This window comes from Somniosus microcephalus, chromosome 28 (genome assembly GCF_052327205.1).
Source record: "Somniosus microcephalus isolate GS21.2 chromosome 28, FLI_Smic_1.0, whole genome shotgun sequence".
Lineage (NCBI taxonomy): Eukaryota > Metazoa > Chordata > Chondrichthyes > Squaliformes > Somniosidae > Somniosus > Somniosus microcephalus.
The window spans coordinates 16,444,449-16,461,400 of record NC_141014.1 but is presented as its reverse complement, the minus strand read 5'-3'; positions in this window follow the sequence as shown (position 1 = coordinate 16,461,400).

The following is a 16,952-nucleotide window of genomic DNA, read 5'->3' as shown; positions in this document are numbered from 1 at the left end:
ATCTAGTTTACAATCCAGGTGCTGCGTTTAAAATGCCGCTTTGCATATTTAGGAGGATATTTCAGAATGCTATAAAGAGAAATCTCCTCAATAAGAATCTAATAGAAAGCACATGAGTGACTGCCAAGAATTAAACATGAACACTGGTGAAAATGAAAACTGTTCAGAGTCAAAAAATAACACTTCATTTTCTGTAACAGCGTTTTATCTTCAGAATCCCAAGTCCCCTGTCCTTTCCTCATATCTCTTAATCCCGTTACTGTTATCTTGATTTTGGACTGTTTCTATTTTCATCCCTTTGTATCTTGCCCAACCTAGTCCTCATGTAGTATTTTCCTGCAGCATTGCACTTAGTACGTCAGATGGTGGGCTATTGAGTATTATATCATGTAATCCACAATGTTTTATTTTCATGTGTCCCTTAAAGTGACTCGGGGTGGGGGTCAGTCAGGCACTTGGGCGGGGGAGGAGGTCATAAAATTGGTTGGGGGGGGGCAAAGGTCAGGGTCAGGAACTTGTTGGGGAGAGAAAAGATCAGAAACTCTGGGGGTGTGGGTAAGGTTAGGAACTTGTTTGGGGAGTGGGAGAAGGTCTTAACCCATGAGGGTGAGCCCTGTCTGTTCCAAGTGAGTGTTGCTCTGTCTGGAGCCTGGCAGTCAGAATGGCTCGAATTACACTTTAAAGTAATTGATTACTTAGGCAGGCAGGATCTAATTACACATTCCAGCGAAACTGCTGGGTGTGTCTTGTCCTACGAGGGGACCAATCTGAATCAGGTCTTGTCCTCCAAGGTGACCAATCAGAAATCTGTTGTTGGAAATAAACGCAACCTTGCGTAATTGCTCTTTGGCTTGCTGATGAGAACCCTGATTTTCTTTAAGTGTGATTGGTCCGGTCAGTCAATCAGAGTTTACAGATATTTCAATTCCTGTGTCCGTTAAGGTATTTTCAATTACTGGGATACTCTTTCTGTACATTCCAAATGACTGCTTTTGTTTCTTCATACTTTAGTGCGGCACATTAACCTGAGTGCGACATACAAGAAGGAGTGTGTTCCACGTACTGTTTTTCTATCACTGGCATGTCTTCCATGGCGATGATCACAGTAAGTCAGCTGAAATACTGTTGTGAATGTTATACGATGCACAATGTTGGAACTATGTCTCTTTAAAATCCTTGTTTTCAAATCCCTCCATAGCTTCGGCCCCCTCCCTATCTCTGCAATCACCTCCAGCCCTACAAGCCTCCAAGATCTTTGCGCTCATCCAATTCTGGCCACTTGCACATCCCCAATTTTTAATCGCTCCACCATTGGTGGCCGTGCCTTCAGCTGGCCTTGCGCTCTGGAATTTCCGCCCTCAACCTCTCCGCCTCTCCTCCTTTAAGATGCTCCGTAAAGCCTACCTCTTTGATGAAGCTTTTGGTCTTCTGTCCTGATATGTCCTTCGTGGCTTGGTGTCAAAACTGTTTTTATTGATATTGCTCTTGTGAAGCGCCTTGGCTTGTTATGCTACATTAACTATTCACAATATATATTAATGATCTAGACGAGGGAACTAGATGTAATGGCTCCAAGTTTGCAGACGACACAAAGCTGGGTGGGCGTGTGTGCTGTGAGGAGGATGCCGAGAAACTCCAGTATGATTTGGACAGGTTGGGTGATTGGGCAGATGCATGGCAGATACAGTATAATGTGGATAAATGCGAGGTTATCCACTTTGGTGGCAAAAACAGGAAGGCAGATTATTATCTGAACGGCAATAGATTGGGAGAAGGGGAAGTGCAACGAGAACTGGGTGTCCTTGTGCACCAGTCGCTGAAGGTAAGCATGCAGGTGCAGCAGGCGGTTAAGAAGGCAAATGGTATGTTGGCCTTCGTAGCGAGAGGGTTTGAGTACAGGAACAAGGATGTCTTGCTGCAGTTGTACAGGGCCTTGGTGAGACCACACCGTCAGTATTGTGCGCAGTTTTGGTCGCCTTACCTGAGGAAGGACGTTCTTGCCATGGAAGGAGTGCAGCAAAGATTCACCAGACTGATACCTGGGATGGCAGGAATGACGTATGAGGAGAGATTGGGTCGATTGGGCTTATACTCGCTGGAGTTTAGAAGAATGAGAGGGGATCTCATTGAAACTTATAAAATTCTAACAGGACTAGACAGACTAGATGCAGGAAGGATGTTCCCGATGGCGGGGGAGTCCAGAAACAGGGGTCACAGTCTAAGGATAAGGGGTAAGCCATTTAGGACAGAGATGAGGAGGAATTTCTTCACCCAGAGAGTGGTGAACCTGTGGAATTCTCTACCACAGAAGGCAGTTGAGGCCAATTCATTAAATATATTCAAGAAGGAATTAAATATATTTCTTAAGGCTAAAGGGATCAAGGGATATGGGAAGGAGACAGGAACTGGGTACTGAGTTTGGATGATCAGCCATGATCTCATTGAATGGCGGAGCAGGCTCGAGGGGCCGAATGGCCTACTCCTGCTCCTATCTTCTATGTTTCTATTAAAAGTGCGATATAACTGCAAGCTGTTGTTCTAAAGGACTCTCTGTCTAATTGTTAAATAAGCAGAAGTTCAGATCTTTCACAGTTTATTCGGGGAATACGTTACAGACTGGAATGTGTTTCAGTTTCACGCTGATGGTCAGACTCGCCCAGCATTTGTGCACCTGTAAGTGTGACCTCTGGAGTGTAAACTGCAATTCTCACCTCCAAAAGATTTATTACCGGCATCTCGCAGAGCTGCCCTGTTAGGAACCTAGGAACAGGAGGAGGCCATTCAGCCCCTCGAGCCTGTTCCGCCATTCAATGAGATCATGGCTGATCTGCGACCTAACTCCATATACCCACCTTTGCCCCATTATCCCTTAATACCTGTGGTTAATAGAAATCTATCAATCTCGGATTTAAAATTAACAATTGATCTCGCATCAATTGCCGTTTGTGGAAGAGAGTTCCAAACTTCTACCACCCGTTGTGTGTAGAAGTGTTTCCTAATTTCACTCCCAAAAGGCCTGGCTCTAATTTTTAGACTATGCCCCCTGGACCTAGATTCCCTAACCAGCCGAAATACAGGAGACTTTGGTTTATCCGGAGGTTATATGTCCGGAATACTCGATCTAACGGCAAAAATCAGGAGCCGTTTTCTATAAGTTTTTTTTAGTTCTCGTTGCTTTTTTCCCCCCAGTCAGGCACTGCAAGGTCTGTAGCTATAGCAACAGCTTCAGCTAGAGACGCTTGCAGCTGCAGCCGGCTGTTTTGAAGCTGTTGCTAAGCAACAGGGTTTGTTGATTCACATGGAGTTTTTCAGTTCTGTATCTCTCAACATTAACACTGGTATGTCCGGCATACTTTTGATGGTACGGCACCAGCTCAGTCCTGTCAGTGCCGGATATCAGAAAGTTTCCTGTAGTTTCACTCCATCTACCCTATGAGCAACGTTCCCACTAAGCTGCGCGTGTGCGCGGCCACGCAGTAATCTGCAAGGTACCGCGCCGGCCGCTCGCAAGCTTTTCCATCCAGAATACCACGCATGCACAGAATATTTAAAGGGACCGCGCATTGAAATAAACAGGCCGCGCTCAACAAAGACAATTTAGAGGGAGCATTGCTCATCAGTTCCCCTTAAAATCTTGAAATCTTGCTGAACTGACTTACTGGCATGAGCTTCCATAGCTGGTGAGGCATGACCGGCGAATGCATTATTTTTGTTTGGTCGAATGCAGATTAAGAGTTTGAGAGCTCCTATTATATACAGTTCTCTCCTCCCCATTAATTTCAGCGGGACCACAGACCAGCTTCATTTTTTTTCTCCCCCTCTCCTGAAGGCGGTGACTCGTGCGTGCGCTACGTTTCCATGGATTCCAGCAGCCTCATGCTTTTCATGTATGAGCCCAGATGATGAGAGTGTTGACTGGCTATTTGGCTGTGGATGAACTTTCTCTTAGAAAAAACATAGAAAAATAGGAGCAGGAGTAGGCCATTCGGCCCTTCGAGCCTGCTCTGCCATTCAATATGATCATGGCTGATCCTCTATCTCAATACCATATTCCCGCTCTCTCCTCATACCCCTTGATGCCTTTTGTGTCTAGAAATCTATCTATCTCCTCAAATATATTCAGTGACTTGGCCTCCACAGCCTTCTGTGGTAGAGAATTCCACAGGTTCACCACCCTCTGAGTGAAGAAATTTCTCCTCATCTCAGTCCTAAATGTCCTACCCCGTATCCTGAGACTGTGACCCCTCGTTCTAGACCCCCCCCCCCCAGCCAGGGAAAACATCCTCCCTGCATCCAGTCTGTCTATCCCTGTCAGACTTTTATACGTTTCAATGAGATCCCCTCTCATTCTTCTAAACTCTAGTGAATACAGGCCTAGTCGACCCAATCTCTCCTCATACGACAGTCCTGCCATCCCAGGAATCAGTCTGGTGAACCTTTGCTGCACTCCCTCTGTGGCAAGTATATCCTTTCTTAGGTAAGGAGACCAAAACTGCACACAGTACTCTAGGTGTGGTCTCACCAAGGCCCTGTACAACTGTAGTAAGACATCCTTGCTCCTGTACTCAAATCCTCTTGCAATGAAGGCCAACATACCATTTGCCTTCCTAACTGCTTGCTGCACCTGCACGTTTACTTTTAGTGACTGGTGTACAAGGACATCCAGGTCCCTTTACATCAGCATTTCCCAATCTATCACCATTTAAATAATACTCTACCTTTCTGTTTTTCCTACCGAAGTGGATAACTTCACATTTATCCACGTTATACTGCATCTGCCATGCATTTGCCCACTCACTCAACTTGTCTAAATCGCCTTGAAACCTCTTTGTATCCTCCTCACAACCCCACCTAGTTTTGTGTCGTCAGCAAACTTGGAAATATTACATTTGGTTCCCTCATCCAAACCATTGATATATATTGTGAATAGCTGAGGCCCAAGCACTGATCCCTGCGGTACCTGACTAGTCACCGCCTGCCACCCCGAAAAAGACCCATTCATTCCTACTCACTGTTTCCTGTCTGTTAACCAATTGTCAATCCATGCCAGTATATTGCCTCCAATCCCATGTGCTTAAATTTTGCACACTAACCTCTTATGTGGGACTTTATCAAAGGCCTTCTGAAAATCCAAACACACCACATCCACTGGTTCACTGGCACCATGCGTGGTTCCGTGGCGGTTGATGGTTGTCCACTGTTTGCGAGGAAGGTTTGATCCTTCAGGATGTACTGTTTAAAATGTCTGTTTAAAATGTGAGGGGGCATAAAGACAATGCCATGCACATTTTAAACACACCAATTATTTTCCACTTGTAATTTCAAAAAGTGATCTTATGGCAAGCTTCTTTAGTGAGCAAATGCATTGCCTGTGTGGCCCTTGAGCCACACAAACCCGGAAGGTCCCAGAGGTTAGCTGCCAAGTTTCTCTACAGAGAACTGACTTCAAATGTAACTCATTGACTGCCAAGCACTTTTCTGAGGACGTGAAAGGCCCTCTAGAAATGCACCTTTTCCCCCCTTTTCCCTTTGAAGTTCTTGAGTTAAATCACGCGCAGAATACCATAATGTGTTCTTGTCCGTGTAATTACAGATAGACAGCAGTGCTATTTGAGAAGGTTCCTGTGAAGATGTCGGTGGCAAGATAATTGCTCATTATGGATTTGAGACACAGCGATCAGCAAGTCAGAGTCCAAGATTCAATCCCCACTTTGTGCCAAGTTAATCACCTCAGTCATGGTGCTGGTAGGGGTGTTATCTAGATTCGGGAGGAGGAAAGATTCAAAAATAAAAATAGAAATTGCTGGAAGTATAGAGTGAGCATTGTAAAAGATGAAAGACAGGTCAACACTTTTGGTGTCAACCCTTTGTCTGAACTGTTGAAAAATTCAGCCTGGGTTCCTACTGCTGATCATTAACCGTGCAGGAAACCGTGTGCATGTGGACACCTGAGGAAGACTGGATCAGGCTGAGCTACAATGCCCTCCAAATTCGAATAGCCTTCTGGCATTCGCTGCCCAGGGTCACACATGAAATGTGGGCACTTCGGTGAGGTGCAAGGAGAAGGGAGGCGGGTGCCTGTGCACTGAACCCACACCGAGGAATGCAACAAATGCTATAGTTACATCGCGATCCAGTACTGTAACCCAGCCTCCGGATACTGAGTAGAGCTCTCACTGACATGTGAACCTTAGGGCCTCGGCAGCTGAAGGCATGGCCGCCAATGGTGGAGCAAAGAAAATCGGGGATGCGCAAGAGGCCAGAAATAGAAGAGCACAGAGATCCAGAAGGGTCGTCGGGCTGGATGAGGTTACCGCGATATGGAGGGGCGAGGCGATGGAGGGATTTCAAAACAAGGATAAGAATTTTAAAATCGAGGCTTTGCCAGACCGAGCACAGGGGTGATGGGTGAACGGGACTTGGTGCGAGTTAGGACACGGGCAGCAGAGTTTTGGATGAGCTCAAGTTTACGGAGGAAGGGTGTAAGGTGGGAGGCGGGCCAGGAGAGTATTGATATAGTTGAGTCTGGAGGTAACAAAGGCATGGATGAGTGTTTCAGCAGCAGATGAGCTGAGGCAGGAGTGGAGACAGACGATGTTACGGATGTGGAAGTAGGCGGTCTTGGTTATGGAGAGGATAAGAGGTCGGAAGCTCAGCTCAGGGTCAAATATGACAGCAAGGTTGTGAACAGTCTGGTTCAGCCTTGGACAGTGGCCAGGCAGAGAGATGGAGTCAGTGGCTAGGGAATGGAGTTTGTGGTGGGAACCGAATGGCTTTGTTCTTCTCAATATTTGATTGGCGGAAATTTTTGCTCATCCAATACTGGATGTCGGACCAGCAGCGTGACAAATCAGAGGCAGTGGAGGTGTCGAGAGACGTGGTGGTGAGGTAGAGCTGGGTGCCTTCTGTGTACACGTGGAACTCAATGTATTTTAGGATAATGTCGCCTAGGACCAGTATGTAGATGAGGAATAGGTGGGAGCCAAGGATACATCGTTGGGGGACTCCAGAGACAACGGTGCCAGAACAGGAAGAGAAGTCATTGCAGGTGATTCTCTGGCTACAATTAGATAATTAGGAACAGACCCAGGTGAGGACAATCCCACCCAGCTGGACAACAGAGAAAAGGATGGTGTGGTCAACCATGTCAAAGGCTGCAGACGGTCGAGAAAGACAAGGAGGGATAGTGTTATGTCTGACATTGGTGATAGATACTCGATTGCCTTGGCCTGAGCACATGGAGTTTGATAGTGCTGTTATCATTGTATTGTCTTTCGGTATTCGATTGCTTTTGCCTGGGAGTGTGTGTGTGGAGCAGCCATTAAAAAGCAACATGAACTGAACTCTGCTTACGGCCTCTGGATTATCTTTGCAAACACAACAGATAGTTTAACCACGGTCACAGCTACATAGGATGTCATTTGTGACGTTGATAATGGCCATTTCGGTACTGTGGCAGAAACCTGATTGGAGGGTTTCAGACATGGAGTTGTGGAAAAGATGGGCATGGATTTGGGAGGTGACAACACGTTCAAGGACTTTGGGGAGGAAAGGGAGGTTGGAGATGGGGCAGTAGTTTGCAAGGAAAGAGGGGTCAGGGGTGGGTATTTGCAGTAGGGGGGTGATGACAGTAGATTTGAAGAGGAGGAGGACCGTACCGGAAGAGAGAACACCGTCAATAATATCAGCTGAAATGGGGGCCAGGAAGAGAAGTTGGGTGTTCAGCAGTTTAGTAGGAATAGGGTTGAGGGAGCGGGAGGTGTGTCTCATGAACAAGAGGAGCTCGGAGAGGGCATGAGGAGGAGATGTGAGAGAAATTAGAGAAAGGTGCGAGTTCAGGGCTAGGGCAGCGGGGATCCCTGGGGGAAGTTTACCGGTGGGCACAGGGAAGGGAGGAAAGTGGCAGAGGCAGCTGAATGGATGGCGTCAATCTTTGTGACAAAGAAGTCCATCGCACTTGTTGTTGGAGGGGAGGGTGGAGGGGTTTTAAAAAGACGGTTTGTGGTGGGGTAGAGAAGCCGGAGGTTATCTTTGCATTCTGGGATCCTCCTGGAATATAGTTTAACCAGCTTGATCCTGGAATAGTAAGCAGTGTTGGCCGAGGAGAGCAGGGCCCGAAGGTGCTTTGTGTTCCAGACAGATCTGGCGATGAATCGCTAAACTAGTTGTCTACCATAAACGTTCACGTCTACGTCCCTTGGACTTATAGAAGTGGAGATGGGACCCATACCCAGGGGGGGTGGTACGGCCAGGGTGAGAGAAAGTAATGGTTTTTTTATAGGGACTAAGGCATCAAAGGTGGAGGCGAGGGTGTGGTTGAGCAGATCGGTAGCTGCAGAAATGTTACGGCGAATGAAGGACTGAAGGCAGGACAGTTGGGGATTTGAAGGTGCCGTTGTAAGTGATTTGGGGGAGAGTTTTTGCCAGGGACAGACACAGAAGGAAGTGGGATTGGGAGCGGGGGAAGAGGGATGCCAGTGGAGAAGGCTACAAGGAAGTGATCAGAGATGGCCTCATCTGTGATTTGTGGCAATGGGAGTAGAGAGGCCACGTGGGATGGCAAGGTCGAGGGGGCGGCCATGAATGTGGGAAAACGAGTTTACACGGAGGGAGCCATTAAGGGAGGATGGGAGGGCAGTGAACCCTGAGGAGAGAGGGCATGATGAGTTGAGATACGTGGATGGATGCAATAATGGGGATATTGAGTGAACTCCAGGCAATAGCAGCAGTCATCTGATTCAGAGACAATCTGAAATCATGCAATCAGCCATTCAGTCTTGTGTTCTCAGGCCTGAATCAGAAAAGATTTGTGTTATATAGAATGTAGGAGCTCAGGTTGTTGTTGTTTTTGGTGGGGGGAGGGTAAAAAAGGGAAGCCCCGATAATTTATACCTTTTCTGTGAGCGTGAAAGTAGTTAATCACCTCAGACGACGTTGTTGAAGGTCGGAGCCAGAAGAAAGAAAAAAAAAAAAATGGAGTCCAAAGAAACTCGAGAAACGGGCGTCGACCGTCAATCATCGGTTTGAAAACTTGCCGGAGAGACTGTCAAGAGCCAGGTTCGGTTCACCAGTCTGTGGTTTCCCAGCTAGTCGGGCTGGTGGCAGGTAGTGCTCTGATCCTTCCTGGGCTGCGGCGGGCTGAAGCTCGATCGGGTGGCTTTTCAACGGGGCCGGGCAGCGAGTCGGGAGGCAGAGAGAGGGTGGAGCACACAGGGCACGGCCGGTGCTTCGAAGCCGGGCAGTGTTCGGACCTAAGAAGAGGGAGGGAAGTGTCCCAGAGGGTCCGCTCCACGACAGGAAACTAATAAAAGAAAAAGAATCAATATTTAACGCGCAAGAAACCGTGGAAAGCAGCGCTAACAACAGCGGGGAAGAAGGCAAAGCACTGGAGGCGCCATTTTGTTAAATCGGGGAAGAAGGCAAAGCGCGGGAGGCGCCATTTTAGATTTGCAAGATGCCGAAGACTGGCTGTATCACTGCTTTTGATAATACAATAGAGGACTGGACCACGTATGTGGAAAGAGTCGAGGTATATTTCGAGGCAAACGAAATAGCGGAGGGGAAAAAGGCATCGATATTGCTAAACTTAATGGGCGCTAGAACGTACGGCCTATTGCGGGACCTGATTACTCCAGCCAAACCGAAGGTGAAGAGTTTTAATGAAATTGTTGCTGTCCTACAGGAACACTTAAACCCTGCACCGCTGTTGATAGCAGAAAGATTTAAATTCCACAGGAGAACTCAGCACAAAGATGAGAGCAATGCTGAGTATCTTACGGAACTACGCAAGCTATCAAAGCACTGCCAGTTCGGAGCAGGACTGGCAGATACCCTACGGGACAAATTTGTCTGTGGACTCCTGAGTGAAGGAACACAGAAGAAGTTACACTCAGAAAAAGAGCTGACGCTAGATAAGGCTTTCAGCGTGGCAGTATCGTATGAAGCAGCAGCCAGGGGAGCTGCAGAAATTCAGCAAAAACCACAGGAATACGGCACCCACGAAATGACACGGGGATTTGCAAAATGTTATCGCTGCGGCAGAACTAACCATGACCAGAAGGACTGCTGGTCCAAAGACAAAATATGCAGACAATGCGGGAAGATTGAACGCATTGCACGAGTTTGCAGGTCTGGGAAGAAGACCAGCGACAACAAAAAGGCTACTAAGGAACCGTACAAGAAAGTACAAAAGATGACGGACAGTAGTTCCGAAGACTAGCTGAGCGATAGTGAATCCAAGAACAGGAGACTAAGCTGTCTCAAACTTCACAATGTAATCGCAAAAGAGGATCACCGAACCATTTGGGTCACCCTCACGATAGCAGGGTCCCAAGTTAAAATGGAATTGGATACAGGATCAGCGCTAACCGTCATGAATCGACGAGACTACGAGCGGCTATTTTCACACATACCCTTGAGAGAGACATCCATCGTCTTGACGACGTATACGGGGCAAAAAGTATACCCCAGAGGAAAAATAAGGGTGCCTGTCGAATACAATGGCAAGAAAATACGGAAATTGTATCTCTACATACTGCCAAATGGTGGACCACCGTTATTGGGACGGGAATGGATCAGGAAGATAAACTTGGATTGGCATTCCATTCATGCAATGACGGTGGACGGTAAAAAAGATGAAGACGTCACTCCTGGACGATTGTCAACAATCTTAGCTAACGCCAAAGAGGTATTTCAACAAGAACTGGGCACGCTTAAAGGCGTAACCGCCTCGATAAAAATAGAAGAGAATGCAGTTCCCAAGTTTTTCAAAGCAAGACCGGTACCATATGCAATTCGCCCAGCCGTCGAGGCAGAGCTGGAGAATCTGGCGAAGGCGGGCGTGTTGTGTAAGGTCGACTGGAGCGAGTGGGCGACACCCATCGTTCCTGTCATGAAGAAAACGTTAAACAATAAGTCCGGAGAGCCAAGGAAGATTCGCATCTGTGGGGATTTCAAGGTGACGGTGAACCCTGTCCTTCACACAGTACAATATCCTCTTCCAAGGATAGAAGACATCGTCGCCTCACTGTCTGGAGGGAAGCGTTTTACAAAAATTGACCTAGCACAAGCATATTTGCAGATGGAGGTTGAAGAGTCCTCTAGGAAGTATCTCACGATAAACACTCACAAAGGTCTTTACCAGTATCATCAATTGGTATTCGGAGTAGCATCGGCTCCGGCGATATGGCAAAGAGCGATGGAACAAGTCCTGCAAGGGATTCCGGGGACTCAGTGTTACTTGGACGACATCCTTGTGACAGGTGAAGATGACAGTGAACACCTTAACAACCTAGAACAGGTGCTCACTAGACTACGGGAACATGGGCTGCGAGCCAACCGCCCCAAGTGCGAATTTTTTAAGAAACAGATATCGTATTGTGGCCACGTGATTGATGAAGAGGGGTTACATAAGTCCCCTGACAAAATTGAAGCGGTTGTTAATGTAAAGTATGCATCTATACTTAATCCAATAATGAAGAGACAGCTTGGAAGATTCAACGTAGGTCTTTACTTAATACCAACAGGCGGGAACTGAGGGGAGATCAGTACCCACAGTACTATTTATACCCCTATGGCCAGGAGTGGTACTACGGTATCACTACGCCCTACAAAGTAGTGCTGCCCTGGCCATAGGTTTAAAGTAACATACCTATTACATACACAACATTCCTCCCCTTTTAATTAAAACGTACCCGTGCAATTAAGTCAATAGATGCCCCATAACTAGGGCTAATAACATTTGGTAACACAATATACATAACATATTTACATCAAGAGTTGTGTATATATATTACAGAACATGTTATAGATTCAGTCTCTGAGGAGGCCTCCTGTCTCGACTAGGATAACGCCTTTCTCTAGTCGGTCTCGGTGTAGGCGGCGGTACTTCCGTCACCCCTTCATTGCTGGACTCGTCGGTGTCTGATGGCACATCCTGTGCCGTGGAGATCACGAGTGCTGAACTCCTCGCAATCCTGAGACCTCTGTAACGACGAGCTGGGCCGTGATTCCGCTGTAACAATGTGCTGAGACGTTTGAGGTAGTGAATCAGTTGGGTTTCTGGACTCCACAAGTTGATCAGCATGTCGTCTGATTATGCCTTCCCCTGTCTCAACTGTGTACATCAAGGGTCCCTGGCGGGCCTTTATCGTACCAGACCGCCACTTTTCATTCCAATAATCACGGGCCAACACTTGCTGCCCCACCTCGAAGCTCCGTGTCTGTCTGTCAGGAGCCCTACGAAATACTCGGTTTTCCACATCTCTCCGAATGTTTGGTCTGAGCAATTCAAGGCGAGACCTTAACCTTCTATTAAAGAACATGACGGCGTATGTGCAGCATTACGGTATGCGAATAGGAAGTTGTCCACCTTGTGTTGTAGTGGCAACCTTTCCTCCCCCATCGCCTTGATGGCCTTTTTAAAAGTCTGTACAAAGCGCTCTGCCAGCCCATTTGTAGCCGGATGATATGGTGCAGACGTATAATGTCGCACTCCATTCCTTTTTAGGAATGCTTGAAATTCTTCTGCCACAAATTGCGGCCCATTGTCCGAACAGACTTGCTCGGGCACGCCGTTTCGGGCAAAAATGGTCCTTAAGACTGCGACCGTCTTTTCGGCTGTCGTTGATGACATCTTTATGACCTCCGGCCATTTTGAATGGGCGTCCACTACAATAAGGAACATCGCGTCCAGGAAGGGGCCAGCGAAGTCCACGTGGATCCTTTGCCACGGCGTTGAGGGCCACTCCCACGGATGTAGTGGGGCTTGTGGTGGTACGTTCTGTACCATCTGGCACCCTTGGCACGCTTTTGCTACTTCCTCAATGTTCCTGTCAATGCCGGGCCACCAGACGTAGGCTCTGGCGAGGCTTTTCATTTTGACACCCCCCAGATGACCTTCGTGTAAGTCCTGCAACACTTTATGTTGTAATTTTTGAGGGACCACCACCCTGGCTCCGCACATCAATGTGCCCCGGCAGACGGACAACTGGTCCTTCCTTGCCAAAAACGCCGGCAATGATGCGTCACCCTGCGCCGGCCAGCCTTTCACGGTTAACTCGTAAACCCTTGCCAATGTCGGGTCGTTCCGTGTTTCCCGCTGGATACATTGGCTGGTGATGGGCAAGTGTTGCATAACAGCCGTATGATATATTTCCACGGGGTCCTGTACTATCTCTTCGATCTCGGCAGGCAAGGGTAGCCGCGACAGGCCATCCGCATTGCTATGCTGTTTGGTACCCTTATATTCGATAAGGTACTGGTGTGCTCCTAAGAACAGTGACCATCTCTGTAGCCTTTGGGCCGTCATCAGGGGCACCCCTTTTGTTGGATTAAATATCGACACCAACGGTTGATGATCCGTCAGTAGTGTGAAACGATGCCCATGCAGGTAGTGGTGGAATTTTTTTACACCCCACACCAGACTGAGGGCCTCCCTGTCGATTTGCGCATAGTTTCTTTCGGCTGTAGCTAACGACCTTGAGGCAAATGCTATTGGCCTCTCCGTCCCGTTGGGAAATTTGTGTGACAACACTGCCCCTATACCGTACGGGGAGGCGTCACATGCCAACCTCATTGGCATTTTTGGGTCAAAGTGTGCGAGCACTTCCTTTGATGTAATGAGTTGTTTACCCTTTTTAAAAGCAGCCTCACACGCTTCGTCCCAATTCCAGGAGACTCCCTTTTGCAGCAAGGAATTTAGTGGATGTAAAATGGACGATAAGTTCGGGAGGAACTTATGGTAATAGTTTATAAGGCCTAAGAATGATCGTAACTGAGATACATTCTCAGGGGGCGGGGCCTTCACTACTGCCTCGATCTTTTCCGGGGACTTATGCAGGCCTTCCTTATCTATAATGTGACCACAGTATGAGATACGTTCCTGGAAAAACTCACATTTCTGCTTGTTCGCCCTGAGTCCGTATTGTTGCAACCGCAGAAGTACTCGCTCCAGGTTAGCGAGGTGGTCGTTATCCGTTTGTCCTGTCACCAGGATGTCATCCAGGTAGCACTGCGTTCCTGGAATGCCCTGTAGGACCTGTTCCATGATCCTCTGCCATATTGCCGGGGCGGACGCCACACCAAATACCAGGCGATTGTACTGGTACAATCCCTTGTGTGTGTTAATCGTTAGGAGCTTTTTCGAGTCCTGTTCCACCTCCATCTGTAAATAAGCTTGACAAAGGTCAATCTTCGTAAAGTGTCTACCCCCAGCTAACGATGCGAATATGTCCTCTATCCGCGGCAGCGGATACTGTACCGTGTGCAGGACTGGGTTAATAGTTATCTTAAAATCCCCGCAAATGCAAACCTTCTTTGGTTCCCCCGGTGTGTTATTTGCAGATTTCTTTATAACTGGGACGATGGGCGTGGCCCACTCGCTCCACTCAATCTTTGTAAGGACACCTGCACTCTCTAAGGCATCCAGTTCTGCTTCCACCGCTGGCCGAATGGCGTAAGGCACCGGTCTGGCCTTACAAAACTTGGGGTTTGCGTCTTGAGCAATAGTTATTTTTGCTCTAATGTCCTTTAAGGTCCCCAGCCCTTGTTGGAACACCTCTGGCGTTTTTGCTAATATTTTCGACAGCCTGCTTGTAATGGTTGTATCATCCTTGGTGGTCTCTACTTTTAACTCGTGTATCGACTTCCAGTCGAAATGGATTTTTCTTATCCATTCCCTACCCAAAAGTGGTGGTCCACCGTTTGGTAGGACGTATAAATAAAGTCCTGGCACTTTTCTGCCGTTGTATTTAACTGTTACTTGCATTTTTCCCTTCGGGTAAACTTTATGTCCCGTATATGTTTTTAATTTAATTTCCGTATCCTTTAAGGGAATGCGTTTGAACAGCCTGTTATAATCTTGTTCATTTAATTACTAATAGGGCTGAACCCGTGTCCAGCTCCATATTAACTTCGACGCCTGCTACCTTCATTTTAACCCACATTGTGCTGTGGTCCTCCGTTTTGTCTACACCATATAACTTGAGACATCCCAGACCTTTAGGCTCTGCTTTTGTGCCTTCCTGTGACTCGTCTGAGCTACTGTCAGACATCTTATGTATTTTTGTCCTTGCCTTGGTACTGCTCGGACTGCCCCCACTATTGGGTTTCATGCCCGACCGACAAACTTTCGCTATATGCCCCTTTTTCCCCCACAGTGCCGGCATATTTTATCACGAAACCAACAATTACTTTGGTCGTGGGTGGTTTTGCCACAACGGTAGCATTTACCTTTGTGAAATGTCACCTCATGGGTGTCATAGCAGGTTGTGTTTTGTCGCATTTGAGCAGCACCCTGTGCTGCTGCTTCGTGGCCCGATGCTATTTCAATCGCCTGATCTAGGCTGAGCTGTTTCTTGGCTAGCAACCGTTTTCGTGTACTCTCATTTAACATGCCACAGACAAATCTGTCTCTGATCGCGTCCGCCAAAAAGGCTCCAAACTGGCAATGTTTGGACAACCTTCTGAGCTCAGCTAAATAGGCTGCCTGCGACTCATCATTCCTTTGGTCGCGTCTGTAGAAGCAGTACCTTTCCGCTATAAATGGTGGCTTAGGGTTTAAATGTTCCTTTAATGTATCAACAATTTGGGCATACGTTTTGTCTGCTGGCTTTTCTGGAGTAAGAAGATTCCTCAGCAGACCGTATGTTTTTGCCCCCATACAATTTAATAAGGTTGCTACCTTTTTGTCATCTTCCACCTTGTTTACTATGCAATAAAGTTCATGCCTTTCGATATAGGCATCCCACTCTTCTGTGTCCTCAACAAATGCTGCCAACCAACCTTCTTTAGACATTTTAAACTGCTGAAGAGCTTTTCCCACCTTTCTCCACTAGATGGCGTTTTTGTTTTTTTTAATTTTAAACTGCCGAAGAGAAAACACTTTTCCCCTTTCTCCACTAGATGGCGTTTTTCGTGCCTTTTCTCCTGCTGCTGCTAACGACCTCTCTCCAGCTTCGTTATTTTTGGCCCTTGCAGCTCCCGTTATTGCCACCGCCGCGATTAACAAAGACCTTCCCCTCTCGTGGCTTGCTAGTCCTCGTGGCTCCGTTTGTTCTCCAGATCGCCTGCCCGTTCTGGCCCTTGCAGCTCCCGTTCCCCGGAAGGATTTCAGTTTACCTGGCCCTGGGTGGACTTTTGCCCCGTGGCTGGAGCGCCCGTTCAGCCTCTTCTCTCAGCTGCTGCAGCCTCCGCTGGAAACCTCTCTCTCTCGCTCCGTTGCTGCCGCTCCTCCCGAAACCGGAGTGCTGGGCGGCCTCCTTCGGTCGACGCTGGACTCTGTAGGCTGGCTGGTAAGAAGCCTCTCCCCTTCTCTCTCCGTAGTGCTGCCGTTCCTTTGTTGCACCGTGTACTGGTGAGTTCGAACCTTACTCGTCGCCAGTGTAAAGTATGCGTCTATACTTAATCCAATAATGAAGAGACAGCTTGGAAGATTCAACGTAGGTCTTTACTTAATACCAACAGGCGGGAACTGAGGGGAGATCAGTACCCACAGTACTATTTATACCCCTATGGCCAGGAGTGGTACTACGGTATCACTACGCCCTACAAAGTAGTGCTGCCCTGGCCATAGGTTTAAAGTAACATACCTATTACATACACAACAGTTAAGGCCCCAGCACCTGAAAATGTGTCGCAACTGAGGTCATTCCTCGGATTGGTGAATTACTATCATAAGTTTTTGCCAAATTTGTCGACAATTTTGCACCCACTGAACGCCCTGCTACGAACGGGGGTAGCATGGAAATGGAGCGATGATTGTAAGCGTGCTTTTCAGAAGAGTAAGGACTTAATCACTTCAAGGGAAGTATTGGCTCACTACAACCCAGCACTGCCGATCAGACTAGCGTGTGATGCGTCTCCCTACGGCATTGGGGGGGGTACTGTCACATAAGTTCCTTGATGGGTTAGAGAGGCCGATAGCTTTTGCATCGCGCTCGTTAACTTCTGCC